Below are 17,791 nucleotides of genomic sequence, written 5' to 3'. Positions count from 1 at the left end.
TACAATAGCACACAATTTGACACTCAATGATAGCTTTTAAAAATACATAAACTTTTACGCTTTGCGGTTAATTTAACCTTGACATTTCTAAAAAGTTTGTAAGTAAAATTTTTAGCCGCTTTTTGGTTTAAGTAAAATATTTAATTAATTTACAAATGTATGAGAGTACTAATTAAATTAAATTTGTTTTCAGTGCGATTTCCAATAAACTTCGCATATTTTTAATGGCAATGAAATGAAAAGTAAAATATTTTAGCTTATAAAAACAGATTTTTAAGTAAGTGAACTCACTAATCTAATTATAACTAGTAGCACACTCGTTGTAAAATTTAATTTTTAATGTAAATGGTGTCTTTACTTAATATTCCAAGAACGGAGGATAAAAAAAATAATCAGTGCTCGCCTAATAAAATCCCGTAAAGAGCAAAATATATTATATAATATCAATATAATAAATAGCTTTATTAAAAATTAACTTTCAATGCCATCACTATTCCTTGATTTATAAAAGCATTATTATACAGTAAAATCTTTATGAATACTATACAACTTTGATGAGAATTGATATTTAACACGCTTGTATAGTTGCGGTCTATTGCAATGAAGGCCGTTTATTTTGTTATCTTTAATTTATCCAATTGTGAAGTACACACGTTTATTAAAATTGACTGTATGATTGTTCGGCATGATCTCGTGTCAGCGATACGCTTTTACGATCTTGTGAAGCGCAATCGTTATCGTTGGATGCAATTCAAATCTGCCATTCGCGAATATGCTTTTAGCACAATTGATAATTATCTTAAAAACAAACATTAGCCAAAATCATATTTGAAGAGAGAAAGGATTTTTCCAGAGTGGAAGTTCAGCAACCTGTATCAGTTTATCTGAAACAACGTGTAAATATTGAATGAGTTTTAAATTGAATTGTGACAGGAGATGGAAAACGTATTTTACGAGAATTCGCGGAGTAGAACTTCGGTACCGAGAAGGTATTATAGGATATATACTTTCTCGAACGTGAATATATAGCATATTGTATAAGTACCGAGAATCTCTTGAACTGATAATACAATTAGGTATTAATGTAATTTATGGCATCCACTGTATTCTCATAATAATAAATAAACTAATAGAAAGTGACAATATTATTTCTGCAGATGAGAATAATACTTAAATATAACTTCACTGCAAGATTTTCCAGCAAAATACAATTGTTTTATTATTTTCAAAATACATTTGTTTTATTATTTTTTAGATTAAATTAAGACCATCGTGGCCTAACAGGTTACCCCAATGCGCCACGATGGTCGAAAACAAATTTTAAATTTATAAAACATAAAAAACGTATATATACATAAATATAACAATACTTAAACATAACAAAAAAATATAAAATATTAAAATTAAATGATATAAACTGGATCAGATCCTCGTAGCTAACATTAAATAAGTCAATATGTAATGCCAGCGTATTAAGGAGCCGGAAGGCCACAGCTATAGGCGAGTCAGCAAGTGCGGATGTCCTAGCCCTATCGGCCATCAAAAGAGGTCTCGATCGTGATTCTCGAAAATGTTCCGGAACCCATAACTGGAATTCCTCGAAAATAGCTGGATTGTCGACAGCACCTTTTAGTAATTTAAAAAAATGCTTAGCGACATACAGCTTTCTGCGAGAACTCAGCGAATCATATCCCAACGCTCCTAAAAGAAAGGCGCTGGGATATAAGTACGGATAATAACCAAATGTCCTTTTGTAAAGGTATCTTAAATACCTTTTTTGAATTTTTTCCACTAAAAGCGAATATTTGGCTATTCGGGGATTCCAAATTATAGATGCCGATTCAAGAATGCTACGAACTAAGGTGTCATAGAGGATGCGAATAACTGACGGATCGTCAAAGTGAAAGGCATTCCTCATAACAAAGCCGAGCATCTTGGAAGATTTATCACAGACGTCGTGTATGTGTAGAGAGAACCTCCACTTGCTCTCGAAAGTGATTCCGAGATCTTTAGTGGAAGTTTCTCAAGTCAAAATATTACCACCGAGATGGTAGAAATAAGCTGATGACGAACGGGATCAAGAAAATGACACAGTATGGCACTTTCCGACACTAAAGGGCTGACGGTTAACGGAAGCACATCTCCACAGAGAGTCTAAATCACTTTGTAGAGAGGAGTCCACAACAGATCGATGCATTTATATAATTTTAAATCATCTGCGTACAGAAGTAAACTTGAATTTTAATTGCTGTATTTATGTCATTAATAAATAGCACAAAAAGCAGAGGTCCCAGATTGGATCCTTGAGGAACCCCCGAAGAGGTAAATTTTCTTTTGACAATCGTCCACCATAGGTTACAAACTGTCTACGATTGCTCAAATAACTCGAGAATAACCGAGTTAAATTATCTGAGCAACCGAGGTTCGACAATTTATTTAATAATAACCTATGACAAACTTTGTCAAAGGCTTTCTCAAAATCTGTATACACGACGTCTACTTGAATTCCCGCATCGAGAGAAGTTGTCACCGTTTTGGTGAACGACAGAAGGTTAGTAACAGTGGAACGGGCAGGACGAAACCCGTGCTGTTGGTTTAACAAAACTTGCCGAAAGTGATTATAGAGATATTTATGAATAATTATTTCAAATAATTTAGCAGGAGCTGACAATACTGCGACTGGTCTATAATTCTTTATATATAATTTGTCACCCTTTTTATGAATAGGAGTGACTTTTGTGCATTTCCATAGATCAGGAAATGATGAAGTTTTGAGAATCAGATCATAAATACATTTATGTTTATATACTTTAATCATCCTTTGTAAATCTCATGCAATTTTGATGTTTTTAATTTGATTTAATTGTAATGCCTTTATAAAATATTTCAAGAACGAATGATGAAAAATCCATTTTTAATTTACACTTCAAATGGATTTGCCGATCATAATCATTTGAAGGTTGGTGTCACCCACAGTATTCAGCATACTAATAAATATAAGCTTTCTGTAAAGTTGTAAACTGATGGTCTAATGCAGCGTCTTACAACTTAAGTGCTGCGAAACACAGAAAAAATAACTTCAAACAAGACATTGCCAGGTAAATAGTTAATTTAAGTAAGGTGATTAGACTTTCGTGCAATAAGAAATTGTTAATGTTTATATTATGTTTTATATGTATATGTTTCGATTAAATTTGTTTGGTATATAAACAATCAGCTAAATAAATTATTAAAATAAAAATAAATAATGGTGATTAGATACGTATAACACCATAATTTTAATTAACAAATGTCTCCTGCATATTGATTATGCTACATGATTAGAATGTAGACTTTTAAATTACAATTTCAGACTTCTACCAATGAGCTATTACAAGATCATGTACTTATATACAATTTATAGATACATGTACGGCATAGAAGAAAATAAAATTTACAACTTTTTCTAAATTAGTAATATGCGGAATAGAAAAATGAAATAAAACGTTGATAAAAAGAAGTTAACGACATAATGACACAAGGTGAAGAACTTCTCCTTATGTTAGTAATTTAATGAAGAATCTCCCCCCTGTCGTTAGGTTAGCGTGACTCACTTTTTCAGTATTTAAATTATTTCGTTATCAGCAAGGCAATAAGGAGAGATGTGACGCGGGGGTTGGACTAGGGGTGGTAAACTGATACACCGCGCCAAGCTTCGAACGAGGTCATCGGAGAAAAAAGCACCCCGTCGGCGGTTTTTTGCGCACTCGACTGGGCGCGCAAAAGCCTCCCCCAACCGCCTTTTTAATGTCATTCCTGCCCCTGTTTTCACCGCTTCGGGTCAGAGTTCCGCTTCGGGTCTTAATTCCACGCCAATTTATGTATGCGACGCGATAGTGCGGCGTGATGGTGCCAAGAACTGATTTTTTAACTCTGATTGCTCTCTGGAAGGTGACGAAACAAATTATGGTAGTATTGTAACAATAACAACGTAGAGATCATACTCAATTACTCTTATTTTACAATAAATATACTGTCCTATGAAAAAAACAATTGACAATTGTATAACTATTACGTTGTAAGCTTTAGAAACTGTTGCTGTAACATATGTGATTGCACCTAAAGGATAAACATTGAGATAGAGTAGATAAGAAAGTTTCAAATACATTAGAAAAATACCAATCAAGCAATCATTAAAAAGCTCATCAAAAATGTGCTCGAATGTCAGGGCAATCCTGTTCAGGGTTCTTTAATTATTTTTTTCATCAGTTTTTTTCTTAATTTCTATCGTATCTGGGAGATCAGAATTAGCGATTATTATATAATTATAATTCCAATCGATCACGACAGATTAGGTTTTTCTAGATTTTCCTAATCTCGCGGATGTATATTGTGACGATAAAATCATGTGACATCTATTGATTGGAAGCTGTAATAATAGTTCATAATTATTAAAAAAATATGTGTCACTGATTTACAGACTTTGAATTCAGTCTTATATCTCACAACTAGTTGTATAATATATGGTTGTTGATTGTGTTGACATCGTTGTAACGCAATAAACTAACCCCTGTAATGTTGCAACGGTATTTTTACATGAAATAAATAATATATTTTTTACAACATAATGGAACCCGGTAAAATGTGATATAAAGCGTGTAAACAAAATGGCATTTTATTATGATTTCCCTTCGGCCTTATAAACCTTTCAAATTTGTATAGTTATCAATACTGAAACTCATTAACTAATAGTGATTGTGTAGTGTAAAACAGAAAAGTTTTGGGCGCCAATGGATGAAGTGTTTAAAACATTAAAGTAAAAATAATAGTTGGTCATAAGTACCGGTTTTTATGTTTTAAAAAAATATTATTTTATAAATTTATATATTCCTCAATACTGCGTTTACACTATTCAGAAAAAAATAGAAAAATTGCGTGCAAATTGATCGTCTTCATTAATTTAGTTAGTCCTTATTATTCCAAAATACTTGAATTTGTAGTCGATTATTTCGACACATTTATTGAGTTCGTCCTTAATATTCTCAACGTGTTCTCACTAACGAATACAGTTTCAACCTATCAATTTATATTGTTTGATTGCGCAATCTGTTTTTTTAAATCAAAAACAATGCTTTACAAAACGAGATATCTGATGAATGATGTGTAAATAAAATATTTGTTTTTGGAATTCTTAAACGCCTCTCACGAGACTTCATTAAGGTTGCGAAAAAATCATTACATACATCAGGTTAAGAAAGATCCTTAAAAAATACCCTAACTAGATCTGAACAAAAGTAGCTTAACCCTTTGCCCGCGGATGACACCTATAGAAGTCATCAAGAAAATCGCTAGTATGCATTTGGCGCCTAAAAGTGTCAAAAAAACACTTTAATTTATTGAAATAATATTTAAATAACTTATGGCATAAATAAGTGCTCTCCCATATATTTAACAAATTTTGAAATGACACGCAAAAATATCATCCGTAATGAAAGGGTAAAATATAATTGGACATTAATGGTATAATAATGTACAAATATATATTATAATATATCTGGGGTACCTCAAAACAGTGAAAGATCGACCGCCGTACATGTACGGCGATACTCCTCAAAGGGCTTAGAAAACGCTGCGTGAAAGTTTTGCTTTACACTATGTTTTTATTTAAATATTTTTATCAAAAAAATCCAATAAATTTATATATAACATGATTAGGACATTAAATGTATGCTTATATGATTACTTAGAGCACTTTTTATTAATATTTAAATTGAATCTAATATGTTGCTTTATTTCTAGAGCATATTTGCCTATTGTATTAAATATTTTATTATATATTAAAAACAGTTTATTCTTCTCAATAATAAATATATTTTTGTTATCATATTGAATAAAACTTTTTTATTGATTCTACCATTTCACTTTAAAATATGTGAGTATTTATTTGGCCGCAATTTTTTTTTATGGTTTCTCGAAATAAGGAAACTGATACTAAATAAAAACGTATATTATTTATAGAATACAGACTGTCAACGAGCAAGATTATAAAATTATGTTAATATACTATTCTTAAAATATGCCCATGATAGTGAGAGCTAAATTTTAAAAATATGCTATGAATAATAAAGATTTTTAAAAATATCCAAAGTTTACTAATAATACTGAAATAAACACATATAATTTAGTTAAAATTATGGTTTACACTAATAAAAAGCGAGATCGTTAACACGCAGCGCTATATTTCGAGCGTAAAGTACGTGTTTATGAGCGCATAGCGCAAAATAACCACGGACAGAATGAATTCAGTGTGAGCGATAGCGAGCACCGACATTTAATAAATAAATATTAATGAGTGATGGAAGTGTTAGAGATAACGCTTTGCACGTGAGTTCGTCGTTAATATTTTAAAACTGTTCGTATTAAAATTATTATATTGTAAAATTATTTTATTATTTATTATTTCATTAAATTTTATTATTCTTTGAGATTCAAAGAATAGTATAATAAAATAAAAAATGAAATATGTAACTTAAATGCATAGAAACAGATTAAATCGACTTACTGTTATTCTTTATAGATTTTAAATATATTATTTATAAATAAACAGGGCCACCTTGGTGAGCACGCCCTTAATATTCTACAAACTTTATACAAGACAAATTGTGCTTCCATATCTTAATGGTATAGATACAAAATTATTATATTAAATAAAACATATACCAGAGAAATCATAATCACAAATATAAGTTGAAGCAGATGACAATCATATTATAATATTTTTATTTTACATACAATAATTGCTAGAACACAATGTGTCCTCAGTGTCCCATGTAATGCCCTTTTTCACTCTCATTTTAAAACCAAAGCCAGAAAAGAAGAGACTGTTACAGTAAACTTCGAATGCTGTGATTTTAAAGCAGAATAACGTGTGACTTATTTTGTTATCGAATAGATAGCAAAGCATTATGTTTTTTATGCGACGATCTTATGCCTGTACTAAAATTATATAATATACGTGGTCATTATCAGACTAAGCCCTCGACAAGTTGTAAATATACAACTTGAAGAAAAGTTATATTTCATTATAACACATTTTTTTCACAAAAATTAAAAAATGAGAAAGTATAACTAAAATCAGTTGAAGTGTATTTCAATTATTAATTAATAAAGTTGAGCCATTTATTTGTAGTGAATTAATTAAGATATGTTTGATTGTTGTGACCTTTCGGCAAAAAGAGTTTCTAGAAGAGAAGCACATTGTGAGTAACATCAATAGCCAATTAAGTAACAAAGTGTTTTTTCAGCACCACAATCTCGGCGAACTTGCTGAATCCAGGTTTTACCAAGGCGAATATTTGCCTAATTTGTTGCGCTGTGTCTCCGATAGAGGAATGTTATGCAACAGCGAGGGTAGTGAAGATGCTCCGTGAATAATACAACTGTATGATCCTGTACTCCTAGCGACTGATTATTTATTCATTTAATTATTCTGTATTTATAGATGAAACGTAATTACATAATTAATGTGTTACAAGTGTACGTTTATATGATTATAATTACATATAATTCGTTAAATGTGTTACACGAATCTGATACAATACTGAGATAAATTTAAAATCATTTCCGTGGCAACTATACACATTCCTTTTAGTAAAAATCACGAGCGTCTCGAACCCGACAAATTAAAAACAGTAAGTACACGTTTTTAAAACCTTCTACAAACAGTGAGTTATTGGTTTGCACTACATTGTTAATTCGATGAGTTAATGCTATGTTTGAAGTGATTGAATAATTAGCTTCAATGAATAGATATTGATTTATATTTTTCATTAAGTTGGGTAAACGTTAACAAGGTACAATCTGAAGTGAAATTTACTAAAACGTGTCACATCCGATTATACAATAGTAAAAATATTTGCAAAACATGTTAAGACTATAAAAAAATATAAGAATTGTAAAAATGCAAGGTGTTCAAACGCCTCTGATTATTCATTGAACATGTGATTCCATTCGAGTTTATTATGTTGGCATAACTGTAAACCAGACAGCTGTCAATAATCACGCTAAATTTTGCATCTGTACTTGCACCCGTATAAATTCTGATAACACTGCCCAGAGACCATTGACAACGAAAAATGTACGCAAATTGGGTGTTAAAACAGCTGGAAGTTGATGCTGATTTTTCAAAGAAAATCTTATATTATGCTGAGGCACATTTCCACCTTTTAGGTATGCTAATAAGCAAATTTGCCACATATGGGGCGAGAAAAATATTTATGTGATTCACGAGAGAACATATAATGTCCAAAAAGAGACTGTTTGGTGCGCATTGTAGTCAGGCGGCGTCATTGGGCCAAACTTTTTTGAAAACAATGAAGGTCAGATTTTAACAGTCAATTGTGAGCGCTATGGAAGAGACGTAGCGCAATTTTCCACTTATCAGGTGCAACGTTGGATGTTTTGCGTGCAAAGTTCCCGTTTTGGTGACGTCAAATGGCAGCCAAAATCATGCGACTTAACACCGTTGGATTTTTTTGAGTAACGCTAAGGGTCATGTCTAGGCTGACAAACCGGAAACGTAGGAGCACCTAAAAACCAACATTCAACAAGTTATAGCTGAGATACCACTCGAAATGTACGAAAAAGTTATCGACAATTAAATCGAAAGGATCAGCTGCTGCGAAAGGTCCAGAGGCGGCTATTTAATTAATATTATTTTTCATAAGTAATGAAATACATTAAATGTTTGATTATTAAAAAAAAAACGAGAGATATCCTTAAATTTGTGTGTATTTTAAGTCTAGAAATTGAAGTTGGATCACTCTTTTATATTCACCAGCAGGTAATTTGTGGGAAACATCTCAATCTATCATGTGTTATTGAACCAGTCCTATAACACGTGATAGATTGAGATGATACAGAAATTCGATTGCTTAGTCACGGTAAACTTTTTATAACTCAGAGGAGCTATTGAATTTTTTCTAACGAATATCCTACCTATATATAAATGGCTTTGGAAACTAACCTTTGCTGAACACATAATTTTCTTAACGAAGTTAACCTAAAATTCTCCTTCCTACCCCACCGAGCTTAAGATATCGCCATATAAATGTAAGAACAAGAATACGCAAAGCATTTGTGTGTGTTTTTATGGCAACCTAATGCTAGCTTGAATACTAATTAATATAGCATATATTAAAAATAATATATATTATAGTAAAAAAAATCGCATCACAAGTTGGTGCGTTTGAAGTTTTGAGAGCGCCGCCCTGGCGGTGGTGGTGCGAAGTCAGCAATCGTATAGCAAAAAGCTATTATGTCATTATACAAAGCGCACAATGCTTCGAGCAGCTGAGCATTTCGCTCCTTACGCTCCACTCTCGCTCACGCATCAAGCCACACTACCATCACGAACGATAGTAGCGGCGGTCGGATGGTGGGGGTTGAGCAATTTCCGGCGTGCAGGGGGAGGTTTATGTCGCGCACTCGAGCACGTACTTCTTATCTTCCACTTGTTCCGCGGACAAAGCGAAAACCCTCCCCCACCGAGGTATCGACTCCCCCGCCCGCCCTTAATTAAATCGACCTTTTCGGCGGTCGCGTGCGATCGTCACTTTTTCGCCACAAACGTGTCCTATCACACGCGGCTTTCGCACGTATTTTGCGGGAGCCGTGTTTACACTATCGAGCCGGGGGTAGGCGGCAAGGGCGGCGGTGGGGGCTCGGTGGTTGTAACGTCGAATTTTGCGTACAAACAACCCCCGAGCCGCCCCTCGTCTGCCTCGTCGTAGCCGCCGGATTATCGCTACGCAAAGTAAACACGACGCTCGCTTCGTGAATTTTTAAATTTGTTGCATAACGCCAGAGTCTTAGGGTTTGGGTTTTTTGACGTTTCTGAGGGTAACACGTCGAATGTGGTAAAATATCGAATGCAGTAGGTCTGAATGTTCCGCGCCAGACGAACCACTCAGCTTGTTTTTTTCTTAATGTAAACATGTAGTTCCTATTTTTCGCCTGCCCATATGGTTTAATTCAAAAGGCTTTTCCTTTTTCTACCTTATCTTATAAAAAATAAAATAAAAACTTCTCGAGAATTTATCAAAAATATACTAAATTGAGAATTTTAATTTCTTAAAATTTTTTTATTTATCTCAATTTTTCGAAAATTGAGACGTGAGAATTTTTATTTCTCGAGAAATGAAAAATATCGTGAAACTAAAATGCCTAGTTTGACACTACCTAATATGTAGTATAAAAATGACTTTTTTTATTTTTTTGTTATGATTTTATTCTCTTACTTTTCTTGGTTAATTAAGTTGATGCAATATGATATTGTTTTCAAGCCATCCACATGAGTGATTCTTAGATACGCGGAGCACAACTGACCTATTGAGTAATGATGCTAGAAGCTATCAATAGTTACACGCTAATTACTCAACCGCAGTTGTAATTCGCGACAGCCCGGGTAGGAGGTCATACCTAGCTTTAGTCTCCGCAACAAAGCAAAAGCACCACTATTTAAGAGTCGTAGTTGCTAACTCTCTAATAGTTTATTATAATCTATGAGGAAGCACATACTATATGGCCATAAGAATTTTGTTTATATGTATCTGCTTTTTGATTTATGTTCAAAGCTATCTAAAATATTTTTGTGTCAGCAAAAGGCAAAATATGATAATAAAATAAGAACAATATTTTTTTAAATAAATTTAATTTGGCAATATGTTTTAATTATATTTTAACAGTTAAATTTAGAAATAATTAATGGCACATATAAATATATTTATCTCGCATTTAAGTAAAAAATCAGGAGTTAATTACTAAATATTGAGTTCCAAGTATGTTTGTATGGGAATTAAAAAATAATGCAACTGATTCATTGTATAATACTTTTAAACGACTTATTGTATTGTGTATCAGGGGTGATCAAGACTGTAAAGATATGTAAATAAAAAAGTTCGAAAATACATATAAAATTCAATTATCAAATTAATTATAACGAATTATAGTAATTCATTATCGAATTCTTTTGAGAATACGTATTTTTGTATATATTTATTTATGTATAAATATATATGTCTCTACAAAAAATAAAGCAATTAAGTTGTTAGAATCGAAGAAAATTTGTATGGCGTAATTTTTTAAAACGTTTATAAAAAAATCTAATGCCAGTGTAAATGTCAACAACCTGCTAATATCACGTATTATCAATATTATATTTTTGCAATAGTATAGATAGATATTTTCCTAGCATTACGTCGCGTATTTTCTTAGTCGTCTCCAAAGATCGAGTTGAATTCTTGGATTTAAGAATTTAACGAAGAAAAAGCGTTTGTTTCTTCGGTGCAAAGCAGTAAAAAAAGTTCTGACTTTTAAGTGTTTCAGATGGAAATGTTGTACGTGAGCTATGTTAAGCTTTTTAAGTTAGGGGAGGTGTTTCGCTTTTCCTACTTTCGATCATTGGGTAATGCGATTTTATGAACCGAAAATTACTACATTGTTATATGTTATTTTTTATTAATTCAAACCCTGTAAATCAGGTGTCTGCTAGACAGAAGCTTGTATTGATCCCATTGTTTAGACGCCGACTATATTTGTCAATTTGCAAGTGGTCCTAATCTGCCCAAATAGACGATTAGCACACGCGCTTGTATAACGTTTTTAAAGCATGTCACAAATAACTATATTAAATACTTGATCACTAATTTTTGATAATCAAATATTATTTATTAAAACTTAAATAATATTATTTTTCTCCTTGTGATATTAGACATATATTATTGAATACAAAGGTCCATTTAAAAATAATGATTTACATATATTTTGTATTCCTTCAATTTCAATAACATGTATAGAAAAAATCGAACCGTATCAAAAGATACATAAATTTAAATAAGAAGGTAATATTTGCGCAGATCTGCGAAAAAGTGCCGGTATTTAGCGTAAGTCTAATAGTGAAACTGCCGGTAGGTAAAGTGTTAAGCTAAATAAAAAATAAAATTATAGGAAAAGTATTTTTTTTTAAATTATTTATTAAATATCTCGTTGCAACTTGACAGGCGTAAGCCCAATACGTTACCATGGGGTAAATCTGTACCAACTGAGTAAAGTCAATCAGATAAAATTAATACATACAAGTGAGTATTAACCACCAGACTGAAATTCTATATTAATCATATTATTTTTTTGTGTAAAACAATTTATAATCAATTGATGTCATTGCAGCTGGAGCCGCTTTTTTAATAATAGCGCATTTTTATAAGCAAAAATTAAAGTGACGCTGCCAGGGCTCGAACCCGCAACCTCAGAGTTACTAGTCTGAGACGTTACGGGCATATACAATAAAAAAAATCACTGCGTGAGCAAATGAAAATTTAAAAATTATAAAAAAATATATTTAAAATCTATACATGTAATTTAATTTTTTGCATTGCTAATTATAAATCACATTCAATTATAATGTATAAATTAATTTACCCAAAATGGCAATGTTGCTTATTTCAGAAAATATTTTAATAATAATATCAATTATATTATATATAAATTTCGATTTATAAAATTACAACATTAGTGTACATATCTGTCCTTCCCATTCACTTTTGGGCCACTAGTCAAGCAATCTAGTTCAATCATTGCAAATGTTAAAATAATAGAAGCATACGCCATAATCATTTACTTGCTTGATATATTATATTTCTTAAGAATTGCTTAAATGATTATTTCTGTACAATATATAGCAAATATTTAGTTATTTTTGATTGTTGGAAAGACTACAAATATTTTCTTATGCATACTGATGAACTGTAACTTTGTAGTTACAGTTAATCAGTATGCTTAGTATTTAAATTTCATTAAAAATTGCGCCAGCAATTACATACATATTTCAATTCAGAAATGATTAAAAAGCTCATTATTAAGAGCGAGTAACACGAGATTATAAGAGCATATGTGTCATTACATTAATTAATATTATTTTATGAATATCACTGTATGTATATATATATATATATATATATATATATATATATATATATATATATATATATATATATATATATATATATATATATATATATATATATATATATTTATAATGTATCTAACGTACTCCTAAGCAATAAAGATATCTCTATGTGCATATGATACAATTTCATTATAAAAAATTATTTGAGAATTATATTTTTTATATATTACATTCTAAGTGGAAATTTCCTATTGGAATTATGTTCTTTGTCAAGTTTTCTTTTATGTTTTATGTAAAAATATTTCCATATTCTTTTTCAAAATATGAACAGCAAAAATTTTATATGGATAAAAGGCAACCCATTTGGCGAACTGTCGCATTGCAAAATTTCATCGTACGTAGTATGTGTATACTTGTATAGTACAGGCACACATGTATGTATTGTACATACATACATACATACATCAGACGAGACCAACGTACGATTTGAAAACCGCATGCGGCATATTTTATCTAACATATAAATAAATATCCTTATTATGTCATTCATTCATACAATTAATTGAATAATATTCTATAAAAATATAATTGACCAAATATAGTTATTAAAAAAATACCATAAAAACAAGCTTTTTTTTACAGGGAAGGACCTGAAAATAAGCACAGTTTAGCTTATCTCATTATTTTTGCTACACCCCTTACATGAAACATTTGATGGATAGCTACATAACAAAACATGTTTAAAATTGATGACTTAACCAGTTTTATGTTATCGAAAGCAATCACAATAATAACAGGTGGTGCGTTTAAAGTTATTAAATCGAAGATATGAAAATTACAAATCTTAAGGTCAAACTTATTTATTCAAAAGGTTTATAATATCTTGCAATAAAATATGAGTGTAGAAAATACGTTCACGTAATAGAAGACGTAAAAAATAAGAGTGAAGGTCGCAACGCCAGAAGGACGACCTTCCCAATATATATCTGGCGTGAATAAGTTGATAAGCCAAAGAACATCACTTTATCGATTATTCAACTTTGGTAAATACTATAAGACGAGAAAATATACTTGACTGACAATCTGGTAGAAAATGCGAAAAGTCGTACGTAATAAACTATCTTTTGGTTGTGTGTATCGTCGCCCTGAAGTTTATGAATATCTGAAACTTTCAAGGGTTACTTACAACTTACAACTGTAACGTGAAACTTTAGTCTTTAATTTCTAAAATAAATTGGGGCAAAGGTTCAAATTTATTTTTATTTAGATAATTTAATAATTTTCATTTTAATTACAATTTTAATCAAATCAGCATTATATATGTGTAAATCTCTCACAGCTTAAGCTTTAAATATCACATTTTGATTAAAATCGTGAGAAAAATATATTGAAAAAAGCGATTTTAAAACTTAGCAACGCATAGAATAATTAAAAGGAAAATAAAATATTTTTGATGTATTCAAAAGATTACGGTTACATTAAAAGCACTAAATATTTATAAATAAAAGATATACTAATGTTGTATTTAGCTATGTGAGTTTATGGATAAAACGGATTCTCAGAAAAATTTGGAATAGCCTCGTATAAATATTTTGAGCTTTTTTAAATGAAGTTCGTAGCTCCAACTTGTTTGTATAAATTGAAACTATATTCAATAAAAAAAATAGTCTGGTTTATATAAAAAAACTCATACATAATCAACTATTTTGAAACCTAGCGACAAAGAATAATTAAGAAATATTAATATATTTTTGCTGCATTAAAGAAATTATGGTTAAATTAAAAGCATTACATATTCATAAATTTAAAAATAATAAAGTGAGTTCATGAATAAAACAGATTACCAGGAAAATTCTGAAAATCCTTATAGAAATAAATTGAGCATATATAATATCAACAGTTATTATAAAATATAAATAGAATAATGAATATAAAAAGCAAGAAAAAATATGAGTCTGAAGCTCAGACTTTTTTGTCTAAATTGAAACTATTTTCAATTCAACATTTGTCTAATCAATTTAAATCAGAATTAGCTATATGTACATTTCTTACAGCAATTTGATTGAGACAATACAATAATATACATATATGAAAAACTCGTACAGAGTGAAGTGAACTATTTTGAAACTTAACGACATCGAATATATAAAATCAAATAATATATTTTTACTGTATTTAAGACTATTAAAAGCATTATTTATTCATAAGAAAAATATTAACGTTGTATTTAATAAAGCGAGTTTATAAAAAAATCGGATCTTCAGAAAAATTTGATAAAAATTAAATAATTGAATTATATTTCAATAGTTATTGTTAAATTAAATTAGAACAATGAATTAAAAAATAACAAAAAGTATGAATTCGAATCTTAGACTTTTTGTCTAAATTGAAACTATATTCAAAACAAAATTAGTCTAATCGATTTAAATCAGAATTATCTATATGTAAAATTCTAACAGCTATAATTTTAAATATCACATTTTGATTAAAATTGTAAAAAATACATATAAAAAACTTGTACTAAAAATAGTAAAAATAATATATTTAATAAAATATGGTTATATAAAAAGCATTATATATTCATATATAAAAATTTTAACGTTATATTTAATAAAGTGAGTTTATGAATAAAACGAATTATCAGGAAAATTCTGAAAAACCTTGCATGAATAATTTCAGCATATTTCAACAGTTATTGCTGAATAAAAATAGAAAAAATAACAAAAAATATGAGTTCGAAGCTTAGACTTTTTTTTATCTAAATTGAAATTATATTCAATACAAAATGAATGTATCGATTTAAATCAGAATTATCTATATATTAATTTTAAATGTCATATTTTGATTGAAGTTGTAAAAAATATTTATAAAAAACTTGCACATAGTTAGTAAGCCATTTTGAAACCTAGCAAAACAAAAAAATAATATATTTTTACATTAAAGTATTATATTTTCATTATTAAAAAATATTAAAGTGAGTATATGAATAAAACGGATTATCAGGAAAACCCTTTATAAATAATTTGAGCAAATTTCAACAGTTATTGTAAAATAAAAATAGAACAATGGTCGGCTTAAAAACTTATATTCTTTTTGTCTAAATTGAAACTATGAAAAACTCGTACATAGTTTAGTTAGATATTTTGAAACTTAACGACTCGTAGAACAAGATGGAATTAAAATAGGTTTACTATATTTGAGATAAAACGTTTACATTCAAAGCTCAATACATATTCATAAATAAAAAATACATTAAAATTGCATTTAATAAGGTGAGTTAGGGAAAAATCAGATTTGTGATTTTGTGAAAATAATTTGCAGCTATTTCAACAGTATTGTTAAATCATGTTAAATCAAGAGTTCGAATCTTAGATTATTAAAACTACATTGAATTCTAAATTAGTCTAATGGATTTTAAATCAGATGTAATTTTATATGTCAATTTTTAACAGCTAAAGTTTTAAATATCAAATTTTGATTGAAACTATAAAAATAGAATACCTAATTTAATTAAATATATTTACTATATTTAAGTATAATTTATAAACAAGTAAACATTCGCGTTTTAAGCCCAAAAAAAAGAATTTTTGGAAAAAACATGTGAATATAATTTGAGGATATTTAAACAGTTATCTTTGAAAAAAAATAAAAAAATATGAGTTCAAAGACAATTTAGACTTTTATGTCTAAATTGAAACTAAATTCAATACAATATTAATCAAATCGATTTCAGCAGTATTATATAGTATATGTGAATTTTTAACAACTATAGTTTTAAATATCACATTTTGATTAAAAATATGTAAAATATTTATAACAAAAATTTATACATATTGAAATGAGCGATTTTGAAACTTAGCGACGCATAGAAAAATAAAAAGAAAAAGTAAATATTTGAATTCTATTGAAGAGAAAACGATTGCATTAGTCATTATGTATTTATAAATAAAATTTATTTATTAACGTTGTATTTAGTTGTGAGTTTGGTAAGAAAACAAATTTTCAGGAAAATTTTGAAAATTTAGTATAAATATATTAATTATTGTAGTGATGAAGATTGAAACATAACGACATATATATAATAAATATATTAATTAATTCAAAATTGGATAAGAGTTCTTATTTTATACGTATATCTATATTTTTTTTTAAATAATAATGATTCCAATAAGTTAATTTTCTAAAAAGTTCAATCTACGTAAATTTTCCTGACTTTTCCATGTTCATGTCACTTGAAGCGACCTTCGTTTCTGTATCGGGTACATTCAGACCAAAAAGGGAAAAAGAAAGCTAAAGAAGAAGAGGAGGCGCGACGAAGACGAAGAAGAAGAAGAAGCAGAAGGAGAAGAAGAGGAAGAAGACCTGGTGGCGCAGCGGCAGCCGGCTGCAGCATCGCCGCGCGCCGGCGGCCGATCGATCGTCGGGGGTTGTCGGGGTGGCGGGGTGGCGGAGGGCGGTCGGTGGTCGGCGGTGTTGTGGTGTTGTGGTGGGGCCGCGTGCGCTGCTCGGTCGGTCGGCGTGTCCGTCCGCGCCGAGACACACACTGGCGCGCACTGCCGCCCTGCGGAGTCCCGCTCTAACCCCCACCGGCCCGGCCCGGACCGCGCTCCCCCCCGCTCCCGCTCCGCGTTCAGCCCCCACCCTCGGCCGGCTACCCCCACCCGCTGAGGATTCCGCTGCACTAATTGTTTCCGGCGAATGCGGAACGGCCCGGGCCGACCCGACGGAACCCGAAACCAACCCCCACCCTATCGCTCTCTAGCGCCCCCCTCCAAAGCGCCCCGCCGCGCCCTTGACCTTAGAAACGCGACGCGATGCAACCGCGGGCGCGAGCCCCCCTCGATCGGT

General features: G+C 30.7%; 1 protein-coding gene across 1 annotated transcript in view; it reads right to left on the bottom strand.

Annotated features, from left to right (window-relative positions):
• The window catches only part of LOC148231310 (acetylcholinesterase-like), a 40,269-nt gene extending 22,738 nt beyond the window's left edge, over nt 1–17,531 (bottom strand). Inside the window, exon 1 of the mRNA XM_088193905.1 lies at nt 17,306–17,531. The gene's annotated coding sequence lies outside the window, so the exon portion shown is untranslated. The remainder of the gene's footprint in view (nt 1–17,305) is intronic.
• Nucleotides 17,532–17,791: the final 260 nt, after the last annotated feature.

Source organism: Plectrocnemia conspersa, unplaced genomic scaffold (assembly GCF_051122295.1).
Source record: "Plectrocnemia conspersa isolate PC_06_02 unplaced genomic scaffold, ASM5112229v1 ptg000010l, whole genome shotgun sequence".
Taxonomy (NCBI): domain Eukaryota; kingdom Metazoa; phylum Arthropoda; class Insecta; order Trichoptera; family Polycentropodidae; genus Plectrocnemia; species Plectrocnemia conspersa.
This window is presented reverse-complemented; position numbering and strand designations above follow the sequence as displayed.